This window comes from Pteropus medius, unplaced genomic scaffold (genome assembly GCF_902729225.1).
Source record: "Pteropus medius unplaced genomic scaffold, Ma_sr-lr_union100, whole genome shotgun sequence".
NCBI lineage: Eukaryota > Metazoa > Chordata > Mammalia > Chiroptera > Pteropodidae > Pteropus > Pteropus medius.
This window is the reverse complement of record NW_024349800.1, coordinates 27,816,228-27,835,918: the sequence shown is the minus strand read 5'-3', so window position 1 is coordinate 27,835,918 and position 19,691 is coordinate 27,816,228. Positions and strand designations below refer to the sequence as shown.

Here is a 19,691-nt window from a genome sequence, read left to right as displayed (position 1 = left end):
TTTATGTAGTAATAAAATAATACCATATTAGATCTTTTTTTCTACTCTCTTTTTAATGTGTTAAATTATAATGAAAGAATAACTTTAGGAAACTAGCCAATTTCACAGAGGTGAAATAAAAGCACCTTGGTGTAGCTGAAAAATCAAGCTGATCAGAGCTCAACAAAAAAGGCAGTGCTAAAGTCCCATTTCTAAAGTAAAGCAGAAAGGTTTCAAAAATTAACCGTGATTTAAAGAAAAAATTAAAGATCATTCTGTTTCTATAATCTTGATGGGTTGCACATTGCATGAGGTTTCTTCGAAGAAATCAGAATTTTGTCATGTTACCTTTTTTTGTGTGTATTTATGAGATGATCTACTCTTTTTTCTCTGAAAAATCTCATTAATAGCATAGGGTATCATAAATACTGCACTATATCCAAATGATATCATTTTGGGCAGCTAGAAATATTTAAATATATCTTTTTTCCAGTATTTTAAAAAAAAATCAGGTAGTGAAACCTGGAACTGTAACATAGAATCTAGTCTTCTAACATATAAAGAAAAATAAGTTGAAGGAAAACCTGTCTTTTTTTCTATGAAGTGTTTAAGTGTTGGAATTAAGTAATCAGGGTTTGTCTCTTATAGCAAAAGAGTTACTTGAATGCTGTAGGTTACAGCTGGCTGGTTGCAATAGTCCTTATTTTTCTGATTACATTCCTTTCATAATGAGGTTTTGGAATATACTAACAGTTAACAGTTGGGAAGGTACAGCTTTAAAGATTCCACACATGGACTATTAAGAAGAAGCTGAATGTGTCATATAAAACGAGGGTGAACATCATAAGTTTGGTTGTGTGTGTGTATTTTCTTTTTCCAGATCGAGTACTTTGCCATTTGCTTATTAATCGCTGTTACTTAGACTGCCTCTGCAATTACTAGTACCAGTTCTTTCTCATTCTTACTCCTTCTTTTTCTCTCAACCATTTCTTTCCAGCTCCACACCTTCCGTCATAAAATGCCCACAGCTGTATCTAGAACCATAGAGGAGCTCTGCCACCTCCTCTATTCAATACTCATTTCTCTGTGAATGCCCATGCAGCTTTCATTAAATATGAAAAGTACTTCTCATCTGCAAATAAGTTTGCATTTTTAATACAAGCTTTATTTGTTGTCAGTCTCAGCACTAGAGAATAAAACCTGTTGAATGAACGAGGAACCTAGACTCAGCATCTTTGAGGAAGCAGCAACTGACTGTGGAGAGCTTAGTTTAAGGCCCCTTCCATCCATGGCTACAGACTCCTCCAGGTGTCTGGGGCACATACTGTTTCACCCATCTGTGTGCATGATGCCAAAGCAAGAAAAGGTCACCAATCCAACTTCACTGCACAAAATTGTGGTGGAGGTTCATGATGAGAAAAGAGATCTAAAGTCAGAATTTAAGGAATTACAACTCAAAGTCTGACTTCCAAGTCACAACATTATTTTGGAAGGTTCCCATTAATTCTTTCTGAGTTTCTCCTTGTTTTATCTTGCTGGCTGTGTGTCCTTGGGCAAGTTTTTTCTTGTGCTCTCTCAACCTGAGATTCATCATTTCACTTATAAAAATAATAGCATCTCACAGATTTTTGCTTGAGATTAAATGAGATAATTTATATGTAGTTCACAGTTTTCAACTCTTAATAAATATAAGAAATATTGCCAGTGTAATAGTATACTGTATACTATGTATTTTTGAACTAATCTAGTGTTATTTTTCAGAACTGCTTATCTAGTGCATTGAGGAATTGTGAGCATTTTCAAGCTATTATTTTGGAAAAATCCTTTTGCACCTGATTTGGGCATAGCACATGATATATTTCCATTAGAACAGAAGAAATATTTATACATAAGCATCATCTCTTTTTCTTACCAAAGGGATCATACCAGCTAAAAAACTGGATACAAATATAAAAGTGGAATACTAGGTCCCAGTGATCTTTGCACATGCACTTTGAATTTAAGAGCTAAATTCTTCCATTTGAGAACTGGAGAACTTATCTAACAAACTTCATGAATAGAAATCTATGGGTATTCTAGACACTTTTTATATACAATTTAAGCTCTGTATTACAACCTATTGTTTGCTTTGATTTTTGTTTTCACTATTTGACCAAATTAAGCAAAGACAGATGGCTTTTCTGACTTACACTATTTTAAGCTACAAATATATTACCCACTTTTGAACCTAAGTAGTTCATCTGAAATCTGTCAGAATAAAATTAAACCTTTCATATTTTTAAGGTGGAGACAGTGTGGATTAGATTTAGAATCAGAAAACGCAAGCTCTCATCTTGGCTGAGCTCTGAACGTACTACGTGACCTCTTGTGAATCACATCATCTGGCTGAATCTCAACCTTCTCGTCCATGAGGTAAGTTAGACTAGATCAGAACTTCTTAATCTTTAGTGTGCATACTAACTAGGGATTTTGATAAAGGGAAGAGTCTTATCAGCAAGCTTTGGGTAGGACCAAAGGTTTTGCATTTCTGCCAAGTTTCCAGGTGATGCCAATGCTGCACTTTGAGTAGCAAAAGACTGGATATATTCCTGAACAAATACTACATAATTTGAGGTTTCTATAAGATTATTCATGAGAGGGCATGTCATGATGGCCTCAAACAGGGATCAAGCACAGACATATACTAACAAGCATCTAGTACTTTACAGTTAGCAAAGTGGGTTCATATCCATTTAGTCATCACCACACTTTTGAAAGGAATCTAAACTCAGAAAATTTGAATCATTGTCTCAAGATCACACATTGCATTATCAATATGTGGCAAAGCCCAGACTCAAACGTAGGGCCTCATCTCCAACTAGCTGTGCCCAAAAATTTCTATGTTTTCCATGGTCACCTTTGCATTCAAGAGGACCCAAAATGCATGAAGCCAAAAAAGACCCAACAGCCTGAGTTTCATACACAGCCGTATATTTATGAATTTATTTAAAGTTACCTAAATATTGATAAAATCTAGTGTTTATCTATTAAAGTTGATTTAAGACTTCTTTTCTTTCATATCTTTCCATTATTTTTCTGCTGCATCCTATTCATCAAGTACAGAAAATCCTCTCAGGCCAGCGTGTACATTTCCAGTTTCAGTTGCTACCGTACATGAGTTCTAGATCTTAAAGGCCAAAAAGCATCTATTTGACTAAAGAGCTATAAGGCAGCCATAAAAATTATGGATCACAGAAATAAGCAATTAGTGTTATCTTCAATTGCTTTATTGGCAGTATTCACTCGTTAGAATAGAGGCAGCCGTAAAACAGATTGCAACATACTGTATAACAGCATATGGGATTTTACATTATAATGCTATTCTCTGCCAAGAAGTCATATTTTCATTTGAATGCATGGAACAGATTATCACAGGGTTTCCAGCATTAGAAGTGGATGACCCTCACTTTTTTGGTAGTTGTTAAAAGGCAATTCCTGAAGTTAGGAATAAATCAAAATCAATGTGATAGCGAATAGGATTGTGTTATATGCCCGCATTCTGGACCACTGGAGACTGGGCATGGCATGGAGCTACGGCAGATAATAAAGTCAATCTATTACATGGTAGATAGAGGGAGAGTTGAGGGTTTGCCAGTCTTCCAAACCAGCTGGCATCAATTCTGGAGGCTGCTCACCCGCCCATCTCATAACAGCTAAAGGACCACAAAAGACACCACTAGCACAGGGGATAGAAATAAAACAATAGGAACAATAATACAAAAAACAAAAAACAAAACAGGATCTTTATTTAACATTGGGAGATATTGTCTTGACATCTACTCTGGCATTTCTACAGAATGTGTGTGTGAGCATGTTTATATACTGCAGAATATATATACACACCTTCAAATACATACACCCTGGATAACGTTTTAACAGGCCAAGCTTTCAGGAATCACCCAGAAGCTTAGAGTACAAGAGTTTCTCCATCCCCTCACACATTTTACAAGTTTCAGTATGGCACACCTGGAAATAGGGCTAAATACCCACACTTCTGTTTCAACAATTCAAATTGGAAAAATAGGGAAAAGTATACCTAACAGATTCTCTTTTCAAGATCAGCCTGTGATACAGCAAATGAGAAGCTTTGAAAGGCAGGATTTCTAAAAAGGAAGCTTGTGTAGTTTCAAATTAGAAGTCATATTGTTGTACTCACAGTTGATCAAATAAATATTAATCACCAAATGTATTTATGTCACTTCTCACGCAATTGCAATATATTTCAAATGTGTTTTTAAATGGTGGATAAAACACACTGGGAGGGCAAAAAAAAAAAACCCTCCTTTTATAGAACCTCACATACTAGGGAGCTAGAGGCATATGTAGTAATTTACCAGAACAAAGAAATATGTTTGAATTAGTTTCTGTGTGTTTTCTGCCATTTATTCTGATCTTGTAAAATCCAAATAAATTTATAAAGTCTTTAGAGTCAATGTACAATGAAATCATGTTAAAAGTAAACTTTTATATAATATTCCAATGAATTAGTGTATTTAAGTAATTTTTCTTGTCTTAAGTCTATAGAACATAAAATTTTTAAAGTTTAATTGTAAAAAAACCTTATAATTTTGGAAAAAGATTATTCTAAGTGATTACAAAGGCAGTAATAATGCAAAATAAAGTATGCCCCTTGGTTACATGGAGTAAGTAACATTTTCAGTTCTCGATTTCCATATTTCTATATTTAAGGACTTTTTCTTTTCTTCATAAAATGATTTGGTGAAAAGAGTAATTAGACTAAAAATGCAAGCATTTTGCAACCTAATTCTGCCTATGCTATTCACTAGCCCCAAAGGCTTGCATATTACAGGCATACCTCAGAGATGTTGCAGGTTCGGTTCCAGACCATCGCAATAAAGCAAGTTGTAATCTTTTTGCTGGTGGAGGGTCTCGCCTTCAATTTGTAAAAAAACCACAACATCTGTGAAGCGCAATAAAGTAAAGTGCAATAAAACAAGGTATGCTTGTATTGGCCTACCGTATAAATTCTGCTTCAGCTATCATAGATTTATTTATAAAGTTACCTAATGACTGTAACACCTACAGCATCCTACCAAATTGAGCTTGAAAATTTTTTTTAAAGTATTTCACAAGTGTTTAAAGTAATTTCTCATGAATAACTACTTTGTCTTATTTTCAGAGTGAGGAAAGCTGGTAGCTTTCCAGGAGCCAAACAAGGGGGCCCCTTTAAAAACTCTAAATGGAAACAGGAACCAAGACAGTGGCTAGTTTATACTTTGAGAAAAAATGCATGCTGACAAATTGAGGGTGTTCCACTAATGTATAACATACAGTGAAGCATCTGCCTTTGGTTCAATAGCAGTATTTTCCTCAATAGCCTTCCAGTTTTCTCAATTTGGCAGCTCTTATGGCTCTGGCTTTGTGATTGAGGTAACCTTATTACAAAAATGTTGAGAATCAACTGTTCCTCGGGTCTACAAAATAGCAAATTCAAGGAACTACATGTTTTTTAAATGTCAATGAATGTGTGTGTTTCGCCAAAGAGGGTTCCACTGAGTCAGATGACAGTGACATCAAAAGTTAATAAACTTTTTTTTCTATATTTATCTTGTCATGCAGTAATGTTACTTAATTCAGCATTGTTCAGAACAAATCAACAATGAATAGGATCTTGCTATATACTGACTAGTTTTTCTTTTCCTTGCAATAAAGCATTTAAGGGGAAAAAAAACCACACGCACACACAACCATCTCAAATAGCCTCTGCTTTGCTGCAAAAATAGACTGTGACGAGAGTAACTCTTCCAATCAATTATGCAGCATGGTTTTAAATGAGGAAAAATTTCAACATACGTATCACTTCAAAATATATACAGCATATATCTATATGTACTAACTGCGTAAATTTTGAAGGGCTACGAAGCATATATTTTGCCACACCAAAGCTCTGACTGTTAAATTGATTGCAACAAAACTATAATTTCTTTTGCTGAAAAACCATAGCAATATGAATCTTACTGGGATTACTTAAACTCAGTGGTGTGTGTATACATCTATATGTGTATGGGTATAAACAACAGGATTTCTACAAATTCTGTTCTGCAGGCTCGAAGCAACTCCTCTAAAATATTCCTCTGAAATTTTCTCTTTAAAGTGATGATAGTAAACGAACATACTTCCAGTTCCACATTCTATGCATGTGGACTCTGAACCTGTTCTACAGAGAGGGGTCACTCAATGTTGTTTATTGCCTTTATATACATGCAGGTTCTCTTAACAGTCTCCCCTAAGAGCATTCTTTCAAAAGAATAATCTGCCACTTTAGCCAGAGCAATGTGACTTAGATTTTTTACACATATACAAATATATGTATATGTATATATATGTATACATACATATATATATACATACATATATATATATTCATATATATATATATATATATATATATATATATTTCATTTTGGCTGAATTCAGGAATGAGTCTGTGGGCTAAAAGAATCTGTCACAGAGCAACAGATTGCAGTTAGAGACTGCCAACAAATCACAAGCAACAGTAGGTAACAACTAATTGTAACAAGAATGAGGGAACAGAGGATGGAGATTGTTTCAGAAAAGGTAACTGAAAAAATTATCTTTCCCAAATGAATCAAACATTTTTGCTTTGATATTTATATTGTTAAATCAAATAACAAGCACAGCACCTTTGATATTCCCAATATAGTGATACTGATCAATTTGACAGTTTCCAAGAGATCTGCAAATTTTCTATCACAAGTTGCCTTTTCTGTTCCTTTGTTTCTATTAATACTATTGAATAAGGCACTTTTGAGGTTTCTCAATGAATTATTATTTTAAAACACTCTTTAAAGCTCTATAACCTAACACTTACAGAAAATCTTAACTATGACTCCCATGTTGTAGCAATGAATATGCAACACAATCTATTTTTAAAAAAAGAAAAGTAATTTATGAAGATTTACAAGGTCCAAGAAATAGAATGGCAAGAACAATCATATCCATCTCTTTTATTGATTAGAATGTTGCAGTTTTTAATTATGTATTTAATCTTACTTCCTCAGACTTCCACAAAATACTTTTTTTCTAATCATCAACATACACAAATATAAATCTGTTTATAACTGAGTTAACCTTCTAAAACTGTAATCTATAAAATTACTCAAAGCTTGAAATGCTTAAAGGAATTAAACTCTACACGAAGGTTCAAATGCTTTGGGAATGTTCTGTAAATTTTGCTCACTGCAATGAAGATCAGGATTTTCTCCATAGTGGAAACATAAGAATTTTGTGGCTCCCGGTAACTGTAGAGATTGCAAATCATATTGGTTCAAATGTAATACCACATTTTCAAAGGTCATTTAATTTGTTTAAACTTAAATATTTAATTTCAACCAATATAGTGTGGCAAGATTGTCCATATACTTATTCCAAATGTAAAAATAACAATTTCCTTAACTTTACAATGTAGGCTACTTACCATGATCTTTAGGTAATAGAACCCATTTTGTCTCACTGCTATTTTAATTCCCAAGTTCTATGCTTTCTACAAACATATTGAATATCAGAACCCATCTATTTAATAGTTGTATCAAATATTTTTTACTTCTTCATTATTCATAGAAGAAATAAATGAAGGAACCTAAGGATTGCCCTCTTTTCTTAGACATTGATAGATGCCTCGAACTAGTTTCTCAAAAACTTAACCCTTCCTCTGATGGAAAAGAGAACGATTCTAGAATGTGAACTTCAAAAATTAGCCATTAAAATGGGAACATGAAAGAAAAAAGAAAGTTTGTAGAAATATGTATCAGAACCAAATTAGACGGAAGGAGAATGAAAAATAATGGTGAACGAGGAATCGTAGATTATTGAAGCAGTGTGTATGAGGAAAGAGAAGAATCTCAGGGCAAATGAGATGGTACAAGGGAAGCAGGAGGAACTTTATGAGAGATACCAGGAAAAAAATACTAAGGAAAAATTTTAAACCTGATCAAAAGAAGTCAATTCATATCAGAAACCCATAAAACACTAATAGAAAAATTAGACTTAATACTTGACTAAATTTTAAATAAATTTTCCCTCTATTTTGCTTCTATTTTTTTTTTTTTCTGAATCTTCAATACTAATAAATAGCCTTGCCTAAATCCTAATTGATATGGATCATAGGCTTGGAATTTTCCATATGTTCTTGAGGAACTTATATATATAATTGGTATGCATCTAAACCATACTTTTGTTTCCAATGTCAGAATATTTTGGATAAAAATCATACATCAACATCTTGATAATTGAGAGTCTGCTAAAGCCATTTATGTTTATCATAAAACTATTTGAACCTCCCAAGGGGTGAACTGCAGATGCCTTTATGTACCAGATTTCAACACATGTGCATCAATCTCCTATTATCACCTATATCCTTTATATCCATAGTACAAGGGCCTAACTATTTGAAAGTGGTAATCTACCCTGGCTAGCATTTACGTCTTAGGTGATGACAGAGATAGTGTAACTAGGAAACACTAGCACAAAAAGCCAAACACCAGTGTTATAGACAGTACCCAGTTCATTAAGTACAATAGAAACACTGCCAGTAATTTTCAAGAACTGATGAAATATCATCTGAGGTGGATCCCCTCAATCATTCAATCATTTGTTTGTTCATTCAATAAATATTTATCAAACACCTACCCATCATGTTCTAGGTATTATACAGTCCTAAAGGCCTTGGTGTGTTAACATTCTAATACCACACATAGTAACCCCATTCACCACAATAACAGTTATAAACTTGACTTGCCGCCTCTTTTTCCCATGTTCTGACTATGCTTGGCCTTTCATTTGGTTTATGTTCATAATTATTTGATATATTTGAGTAATTTCAGTTAGGTCTTTTTCATACATAACTACTTTATAACAGTCGTTATAACGTGAGCTTACATGAAGCATTATTCTCTTAAGCTAAAAATATTTTCGGATATATTTCACCTTAATGTGAGTAAAATAATCTCTCAACCTCACCAACAAAGAAAAAAAAGTCTAAAACGAAAAAACTGGAATTCTAATCCTAGACAGAGAAAGGCCTTGAAATTAGCAGATGGAGAAATAGGAAGCAAGGGATGGTACCCTTACTTCCTGATGATGTCAAGGGTTATCTTCACTTTTGCTCCAGGATGCATAAATTAAAATACTTCAGATCTAAATGAATTGGCTATTTCTTTTCTTTGTCTTATCCAAGTTTCAAAGTGATATCTTCTATAATTACATTCTGTAATCTGATGTCTAATCCTTTCAATTTATAATTTTATAGATTTCAAATAAAATGATGAATCTCTACTTCTGTTTTCTTTCTCCAGACAACTCTTATAGTTGCAGGCCCAGATTATGTACTATCCTAGGTATGCCCTTCTCTCCATTTTCCATAGGTTCACTATTATTCCTTTGAGGCATTTTAACTAGAACTATATATTCTATTACATACAGATTCAAGTTCACATAAATATATATCACTGTTTAAAATCACTATTCATACATATTCCCACAAAAAAAAAGTTTTCCTCAGAAAATGAACTTAAAGCAATTCTAAGAGTTTGATCAACATCATTAAATCATGTGTTAAAGTAAATAGGTAATTAATGTACTTTCTATCCATAATAAGTCAACTATGAGCACAATTTGTGGCAAATTTTTGCTAATAAATTCCAAAATAACAAAGAATTAGTGAAACCTGACTGTATTAATTACTTGACATAAAATAAGAATTAGCATTTTAGCTCCTCATTTTCCTAAAATAAGTTGTTTGTAAATGTTAGTAGCTGATTAAATAATTGTAGGAAAAAAAAATTACCAGTGCTTTGGAAGACTCCCATAAAAACAAAACAAAATGAACAAAATCTCAGATTTAATCACTGTAGACCAAAATTTGAACTTTCCTTTGAGCTGTATAGATTTAGACAGGATCATGGTATAATTGAGCATTTCCTGGGAAAAATTATTCAATTCCCACTTGTTCCCCTTCGCCATTTCAAAATCATAGCTGGTGACTTCAAACCGCAGGGAAAAGTGGATGATAGCCTCTGGGTTACTATTGAGAGCAATTCTCACAGTATTTTTAGGTGCTCCCTTGCTTTTCCAGAAGGGAAAGTGACTCTTGAACCAAATTTTGTATGCATGTGGTTCCTTCCAGTTTGCACTGCAGCATATCCGACTTCTCCACTCTCAGGAGCTGTCCTTAGCCATTGCGACCTCAGTTCCTGCAGGTGACAGTATGGCTTTCTGCTGATTTATTAAAAATCTCCCACTTTATGGCTCCTGTGTACTCTCTGGAGTGTGATCATGTGACCAGTATAATGACAATCTGTCTCCCTGCTAACATTTCTCGACTTTGGTTATTTGTTTGATAAAGTGAGGAGCTTCCCTTTTGTTGCCCTTCATCAGAGCTTAATGTCTTTACTTTGGGATCAATATACTTTATGAATAATTTTATTTCCTTCTATTTTTATGGTCTTTTCTTCTCATTATCATACTGAGTTTATTAGCTGGTGCTGTCAGTATCTTTACCCTGTCATATGTTCCTGAGGTACAGTAAATATCACTTGTGTTGTAATTAATATGCACACCCTCTGCAGTAATTAAAGTACAGACCCCTTCAACCAGCTGAGCTTCCTACACTAATTCCACCTTATCTTCATAATGAACTTATTGTAATCTGAAACTACTAGTGAATATTGTTCAGTAAGGCTAGAAGAATGAAATCTAACGAGATGCAATAATATTTGTGAACATGTTAATATAAAAAAATGAATTTAATTAGTTTAAGTCTAATTAAATTTCCTGTACAATTAAAAGCCTCCCCTTCCATTTTTTAAAAGTGAAAAATTATTGCCCTTCCAGTTATTCCTACAAAAAAAGCATACTGGACAAATGCTTTTTTCCCCATAAGATACACACAGCAAAACCTATAGGAATCAGAAATTACACAGTAACATAGAAGGGAAATAGCTGAGTTCCTTTGAGGAATTACTATCTGAAATAGAGGGCTTGCAAGAGTTTAGACAAATCAGAAATCTGACCTTTCTAAAAAAAAGAAAAACTCAAATAGTTTATCAAACCAATCTGTGAATCAAAAAATATGTTTTTAAAAGATCCAATACCACATGCATTGTCAAGTTGTCTAAGGCACCATCCCTTATGAAATACATATTTCAATTCAGCAAATATTTATTGGGCATCTTCCGGAAATAACACAGACAATGGATGTCATAGAATTTCTAAGCAGGATGAAAAAGGGAAAGTCTAGCACTAAGCTTGCACCTTGAGAGACAAGGGAGAGAACATTTGCGTCAGGACACTAGCCGGTGGAAAAAAGAGTCTGTGTAAGTTAGGAAAAAAATAGACACAAAAGACTAAATCAAGATACATAATTGGCACAAAGGAGGAACATGTGAAAAACTGCATGAACATTTAATATTACACTTACATTGTCAGGAAACATTTCAACAAGGAATATGAGTGCTTTAAGTACAGACCCACAATAGGCAGAGAGCTGGCAAAGGAGCCTGAAAACTGGGAGAAGTATCAGGCATGACCACAACCAGGGCCAGTAAACGGGATTATTTCAAGGTGGAAAGAAGTTACCAGTTGGTTAGAGCCCTGCTTTTCAGTTATTCATAGTAATGACTTGGATCTTGGAATGAAAGAAATCATTTCCAACGTTTTAGATTGAACTAAGTTAGCAGGCAGCATAGAATTGAGGATTGGTACAACACACATACACATAAATATGTCATCTTGAGAATTTTAAAGTGGATAAGTGGTCAAAACACCTGTCAATTATGACAACACATTTACTCTCAGTTGTTTTCTTTAAAACTATCTTTATTAACTGGAGATTTGTAAAACCCATTACCTAATGGATTACTTAGAAGGAAGTAACCAAGCGATGCCATCCTTGGAATAGAATCCAAACTCCCCCATTACCTGGTGCCTGTTCTGGTATTCTCAGAGCAATGATGGATTGGTTCCCCCAAGAAAATCAACACCTCCTCTCCTACTGGACTTGACATGAACTTATTAGAAAAGAATAGAAAGCAGTCAGAGCAGCATCCATGCAATAGTTTTTGTAAAATTATCAGTAGTCTTGCTTTTAGATATGAGATGTGCTTTGACAACATGCCTATCCATGCCCCAATTACCAATGTTAACACCAGACATTGATTCTTTCACTGCCCTGTTTTCTGTTTCATCCTGAGTCTCTTGAAGACTCATCTTGAGCATTTGTTTCTTAATACATTAAGTATATATAAGTTTGGAAACCTAAAAACATCTCATAACACTCCGTAATAAAATGAAGAAAATTTAAATTATATGTAAGTTATCCCAGTCAGAAGGCAATGAGTCCTATGTAGAAATCTGACAGTCTAAAAAGTTATCCTAAAAAGCAAACGTCTAAGAGCTCATCACAACATAAAACTTCAGGGATGAAAACAAATAATATGTTGAGATATACTGCTAAAGCTCTGCATTACAAAGCAAAGGCATTCTCTAGAAGAATGCTTACTATATTTTAAGGAAGATTTAAATGGACTTCAAAAGGGCAGCATAGAGAAAATGGAATGATACCAAAAATAAATTATAAAGAAAATCTTGGGCTGTTTTGCTGCTAAAAATAAAACTAAAACAGATGTTGTCATCTACCTGATAGTGAATATGTTTCTTAATGTTTATCCTGACCATCAAAAGGGCACCTATGCAGAAGGAAATCTGATAGGAATGAGTGGAGACCCTAAATGATATACTTTTTAAATTCCTGTTTTATATGCCCCTGAAAATTACTGAATCCAGAATGTCAGCCCATTTTTAGTAAAAGCAAGGCATGTGTGTATAGTGAGTGTATGTGTTTCTATGTTTGTATGTGTATGCACTTGTACATATGAGGAAGCAAAATTATAGCTCAAAAAATTTAGTGTAAAATTTCCTTTAGTATACTTTTTCAATATATTAACCGAAAATATAATCACTTGTCTTAATTTACATTTGTTCATCTTTAAGCTTTGTGTTCAGTTCACTGTAGGACCTGAACCTAATACTGAAGAATAGTCTCAAAAGGCAGGAATAGTTCTAAAAATTAGCATCAGTGTTACTCATGAATCTGTCTGCATCGTTTTTGAAAATTGTTCATGTGAAGGATAGGCTTGGCTTTGGAGCAAATATTGTGTGACTCATGATTTATTTTGCATACTGGGCATAGTTTGGGAGTAATGCTAATGTTTATGGATTATCGCACTAAGTTAGAAATTACAGTCTACATTTGTAATTCACTGGGAGCTTTTTTGGAAAGCAGATGTACTTTTACTTGCTCAACAGTGAGGTTAGTGGCAAAGTCTAGAAACCTAAGTAAAAGACAGCTGTCAACTCTATACAGGATTTTTGTATCTGTGGTGTATATGTAGAGGTAGGGGTACAGGGAGTAAGGGGCCATTTCAAACCTCTATTTGGTGATATATTCTTGATTCAATAACAGCTTTTCAACAGGCTGTTTTCATAAGGGAAATATCATTAAGAAGGGTTTCATTGTGAGGCACACACTGTCATCTCTAGCCCTTCTGGTCAATTTATGTATTGGACCATTGATCCCTTTACATTACCCAGTTGAAACAAAGAATAAAACATGACAACTAAATGATAAATGATATGGAAAACAGAACATTCTAATATGCTTACACGGAAGACATCCTTGAAAGAAAATCTTGATGAAAAAAAGAAATTCTAAAAACTGGGAAATCTAAACTGTTCTCCTTCTCTGTGTGTGTATATACATATACATGTGTATATATGTGTATATACATGTGTATATATGAGTATATACATATACTATATAGATATGTTCACATTTAAAATATTTACTTATTTTATATATATATATTCTTTAATAATTTAATATTACTGACATATATAAAATGCAAATAGCAACACTTTTCTTTCCAGAAATGCTGAGATGAGTTTGCAAACATATATAAAATCTTTTAATCTATTACCTGTTGGAAATGTCATAATTTTCTACGGCAGTTTATCTGTTTCTTTTGGTTGTAAAAGCCCTAATTGTATTACCAGATGTAAAAGCAAAACCAAAAACTCCAGTTTGTCTTCCTTTATTTTTTCCTAGCTTACCCAATGGGATTCTAAAATTAAATTTCAATGACTTACAAAACTCTTCTCTCAAATTAAGATAGAAGTGATTGAAGACATTTTTAGCCACACCTGTTCAACCACTCATTTAATGAGAGAATAACTTAGAAATTACAATATTGATGGTAAAAACTAAGAGATGGTATAGATAGTCTCACAGTGTAGATAGTCTCTATAATGCTCTGATTTCCTCCAACTTTCTCCATACCTAGCTTTTGTCTCAAAGAATGTGTCCAACTGCTCACTGAGTGTCCAGCATATTTGGGTGTGGCTGCTAAGTCATGTATTGACAAATGGTATAGTTAAGGACTAGAAAAATTATTCTCCCGTATGTATTCAGTATTAAGACAGAGAATACCCGTCCGCTATTATTTACCTGCTCGACCCACATCACCAATATCCCTGCCGAGCTGTGGGCCTGTATCCTAAGTGCTGGTGAGCAGTAGAGCCCCCAGCCGCCTCCAACACCTCCAAACTGGCCCATTACCGGGTCGAAACTTGGCCCAGGAGCCATTGCAGTGAGGGCTGCTGTTGACCCGCCATGAGAGTGGCACTTTACAGTTCTGCAATGCCGCCGGTGTGGCACTGCGACTGCTCTACAAGCTAAGCAGAGCTGGCTTCTTCCAGGACTACAAGCACACCGACAGCCTGGCCTTGGCCACCAAGGATGATTGGACGCCCTTTCTACAAGGTGAGTTGCTTCGACTTCTACAGGAGCGATTCCTGGCTAGGCAGAAAGAAGGTAGTGCTTTGTGAGTAGACAGCCCAGATGATGGCGTCTGGCACTGTGGGAGAGGTGCTGGAGCTAAATGATGTGCCGGAGTCAGTGTAGCCAGCATGGACCTTCCCCAGGAACAAGAGAAGATCACGTGGACGGTCCCTGAGTAGCTGAGCCTGTGCACAAGGCCGCTGCCGTGGCTCACCCAGTTCCAGCTCAATGTGCTGGTTCCGGGCCTACTGTCATGCTTCACACACCAAGGGGAGCCTCATGGCCTTTGACACGAGTCATGGCTTTGGCCTCTTCCACCAGTAGCACAAGACTCCTGTGCTAGCTAAGTACACCCTTCACCCCAACGACCCCCTGGCCATGGAGTAGCCACTCTCCTGTATGGAGTCGCTCAAGAAGTCTCTGCACCAGTCTTTCCAGCGCACCCGCAACGGCCGCGACTCAGGCAAGATGCAGGCCACCCATGCCAACATCAAGTTGCAGGAGGCCACAGCTGGCGGAGGAGGCTTGCCCCGGGATGTGGAGATAAGACTGGTGAGGTGCCACATGGACCCTGCTTGGCTGACAACTCCTTCAGGCCTTGTGTGCTGCCTTTATTTTGCTGATACATTCTTTCGAGAAGTAGCCCACCACGGACCTACCATGTGGCACTTTCTCAGTATCCATTGTTTGCCTACAATTTGGAGGAGAGGGAGGCAGGAAGCAGCCGGAGTGGTCGGAGTAGTCCACACGCGGCAAGGAGACATAGCACCTGCACCGCGCGCGTGCCGGTGGTCGCCCTCGCGATATTGCAAGTGCGCGTCCACCTGTTGCCCGAAATCTGAGTTCTCGTGGGACTTGGCACAAGTGCCAGACAAGCAGGGAAACGATGCAGTATTCCTTGCATCTGACTAGCCGTTTGAGGTGTTCACACAACTCAAGGTGAGCCACAACACCAAATTCAAGCTCAGAGCCCATGAGAACTGCCCTGTGCATAAAGTGGCACAGCCCATGTTTGCCAGAGTGGTCTGTGAGGACTATGCCGAGACTTTTCTGTCCTGCTTCACCAACCTGGGCAACGTACACATCTTCTTGGTGGCTGGCCTAGGAACCCAGATATTCTACTTCTGTATCTGGAAGGACATCAGCAACTCAGTCCCTGTCTGAGTTTAAATACTTCTCCCTATGTGCCTGGTAACAGAGCCACTTGGTCTGTGGACATCAGCTGGCCCTATGATGCCTCCTGTGCCAGCAACAGGCTCCCAGAGTTGCCCAGGCAAAACCAAGCTTAACAGGACCCTGGGCATTGTCCTGGCCCCATGGAGCCATGATGGAGACCCTGATCCTGTCTGCAGCGAGGGAGCTGACACCCCAGAGCAGACCGCGGCTCTGCTCTCACCTATGTCCATCGATTCAGCCAACAGCATCAACACCATGCTGAACATGATGGAACATCACAGTGGGGGATGTGAAGGATTTCCTAGGCTCTTTGGAAAAATCTGGAAAGAATCCGAGGAATCTGGTGGAAGACGAGGCTAAAGCCTGTGCCGTCTTGATCAGGTGAGGAAGGCCAGAACTGCCCGACCCCTACCTGCCCTGTTCTGAACTGGGATTCAGGACCCCTGGCTCCTACCTGGCCCTTCACACAGACCCGCACCTGCTAACCTGTGGGCTCCAGCTAGACCTGCCAACCTGGGCTTCAGGGTGTGGGCCCCAGACTGAGCCCAGAGCTTCTGGGGCACACTCATTACTGGCTTCTCTTACAGGCAGCTACTCTGGAGGCCAGGTGGCACAGAGAAAAGATAACTGGGGCTAGCTGCCCATGCTACCTCCCTATCCACACAACCATCCTTTCCCCTTCCTTTGCAAAGGGTGTTTTTCTAATGCCTGTGCCAGGTTGGACAGTCATTTCTAAAACTATTTTGGTACTTACTCCTGAACCAGCAACCATCCCCTCCAGCCTGTGCATGTGTGAACACATGTGTGTGTCTATATGTGACTTTGATCTCTGCATGGCACCCAGGTCTAGGGTCTGGTCAGATGTATCTGTGTGTGTGCTTGGTAGTGTGTGTGTGTGTGTGTGTGTGTGGAGGGGCGATGGCAGGACGAGTTTCCCAGTAGATTGTACCTTATTTTTTTTCCCTGTCATTTTGTTAAAAGTGGTGGTTTTAATCTTAAAAACACTGATTTTTTAAATATTGATTTTTTAATATTAAGAATGAAAGCATTTAATAACTCTTTAAGGGACAAAAAAGATAATACCAATAGAATGAGCCAGAACAAATATTTCAATTGTAATTCTATTTTACACAATTTTCTATACCCAGCCTTGTAACCTATAATGTCGTCAAAGACATGGGAATCAGATTCTTATTTTTAGCTAAAACATTATGGAGTTTATGCCTGACTTTCATAAGCGATAAAGTTACCCATGTGCCTTTGAGAAAATGCTGAGAAACTTTCTGAGCCTCAGACAGAAAATATAAGTTGCGAACTTTAATGGCTGTGCCTTCCAAGGTAGAACAAAGGGAAAGAGTTATTGAGGTAACTAAAACAAAGCAAGAAATACTACAGAAAAAGAGAAAAATATTTTTCCCTAGGTTTGACTCTAGCAGCTCAGAGCACATGAAGGAGATGAATGAACTGAAAAGGTATTTGCAGCTGAAGAGATAGATGCTGAGCTATTGTTTCTTGTGATGCTATGAGATATTTATAACAACAAAAACCTCTTGAAAATAAACGCAGCATCCAGTTTATCAGCAGCAAACAACCTTCAAACCCCACTAGCAATATTATATCATAAACACTAGTGCATGTTTAAATACTTTAATAATGACGTAAACAAAAATTTGTGTTTTATTTATCAGTTGTAGCTATAGTCAGATGCTATTTTCAGAATATTTCCTTTAATAAGCTTCTTTTCCCATATCTACAATAATAAAGGTAAACTTGGAGCAAAATATTTCCTTTTAGGACTGCTTCCCTATCCTAAAACTTTAATCAAATCATAACTTATAAAAACCTTTAAGTGTGGTACTTAGTTTTTAAAAAGAAAATATTAAATTAGGTTTTTCAGTTGCCAAATTTTTATAATCCAAAGAGTATCATGGAGTCCACTTTGAAAACATGCTCTTACTTTTCTCATTTAAAAAAAATAATAATTTACTTATAGTTCTTTACATTTCCCTTTGTAAGGTGTAAATTCCAGAAATCAGGGGACATTATTGAAATATCTGTTATTTCACATTTTTCACTGAATGGCTTCAATGGTCACATGGTCAGAAGACAATTACCACCATTCTTTCTTTCAGTCATTAGGGATATGGCAGTTTATACTACTGGCTTTCAGTGTTTCTACTCTCTCTTGATATACAAAGTAAAAGAGGCGAATTATGCTCCTCTGGTGCACCTACCAATGTGGTATTACCCTGAACTAGTTCATGTATCTTACAAAGCTCTTGGAATTAAGAGATTCTTTGCATGTGAAGTAAAACAAAATCCGTCTAGTAGTAATTCTCATACAACACTTTGCTAAAATCAAATCTGAGATATATTCTTTATCAAGTAAGACTTTGTCTTCTATGCCACATCAAAGCAACTTGTTGACAAGTGAAAAGTAAATTATACATGTGGTAAGGTTCTGTCTTGGTTTGCTTTTGTGTATGTGTTTGTTTTTCTTTGTTTCGGTTTGTTTTCTGTTGTTGTAATATGATGCCAAACAATTGATTTGCTAGATTAATTTTTTGTCATGGCAGTGACTTAGGTTCCTTTATTTACAGATGTTTAGTACACTATCTTATAGACAGAGTCTAAATGGGGATTTAAACATTAAAATATATCCTCAGTTTAGAGTAGAAATTGAGTAGAAACTGAGTAGAAATTGAGGGGTTCATAAATCATCTCTACTGCCTTCTGATTCCAAATCCACTTCTGGTTTTGTTGTTTTTTTTGTTTTTTGTTTTTTGTTTTTTTCAGATTTCGTGACATATTTCTTTAAAAAATAAAGGCAAAAAGAAATGTTATATAAGAACATCACATTACATTACTTTTTAAAAAACTAACACTGAATTCACTACAGCAATTTTATTTTTCACAGGTACCCACAACAATCCCTCCCTCCCACATGCTCTTCATAAATGTGACTTTAACACTACTCCCAACAAGTGATGAGGTCTCTGTTGTCCTCCCTTAAAAATGGGCTGGTTTTGTGACTATTTTGATTAACAGGGTATGGCAGATGTAAAGCTATTGACTTTTTTGGCGAGGTCATTAAAAGCCACGAAGCTTCAGTTTTGTTAACTAAAATACTTGTTTTTGAAAGCTTTGTACAAAGCCATCTGCACGGAGGCCACTATGCTGTGAGGAAGCCTAAACCCGCCCAAAAGTAGAAACCACATGAAGGCTGTGAGACTGCAAGAAGAGAGAAAGCCATCTAGGCAGCCTCCGGCTTCATAGGACTCCCATTTTTCTAGCTCTAGTACCAGTTCTAGACACAATCAGTCTGCAACTACAAGAGAGATCCTGAGCCACAAGCACTCAGCTGACACCTTCCAAATTCCAACTCACAGATGCCATAAGTAATAATAAATGAGAAATAAAACAGTAACTGTTTTAAACCACAAATTTTAGGGAAATTTATTTACAGATCGTTCATTTATTAAATGTTTACTGAGTGCCCACTCTGTGCTGGGCAATATCCTGAGTACTGAGTCCTGCGAAGATTTTTTTTTTTCCTGCCAGAAAGAGTCTATTAATCCCTTCCTCCTCTGTGCTTCCAAGACCCTTTAAACTGGTAAAGTAA

General features: G+C 36.4%; 1 pseudogene; it reads left to right on the top strand.

The window, feature by feature from the left end:
- Positions 1-2,386: 2,386 nt before the first annotated feature.
- LOC120622151 (lethal(2) giant larvae protein homolog 1-like) lies at positions 2,387-16,454 on the top strand (annotated as a pseudogene).
- The last annotated feature ends 3,237 nt before the right edge of the window (positions 16,455-19,691 follow it).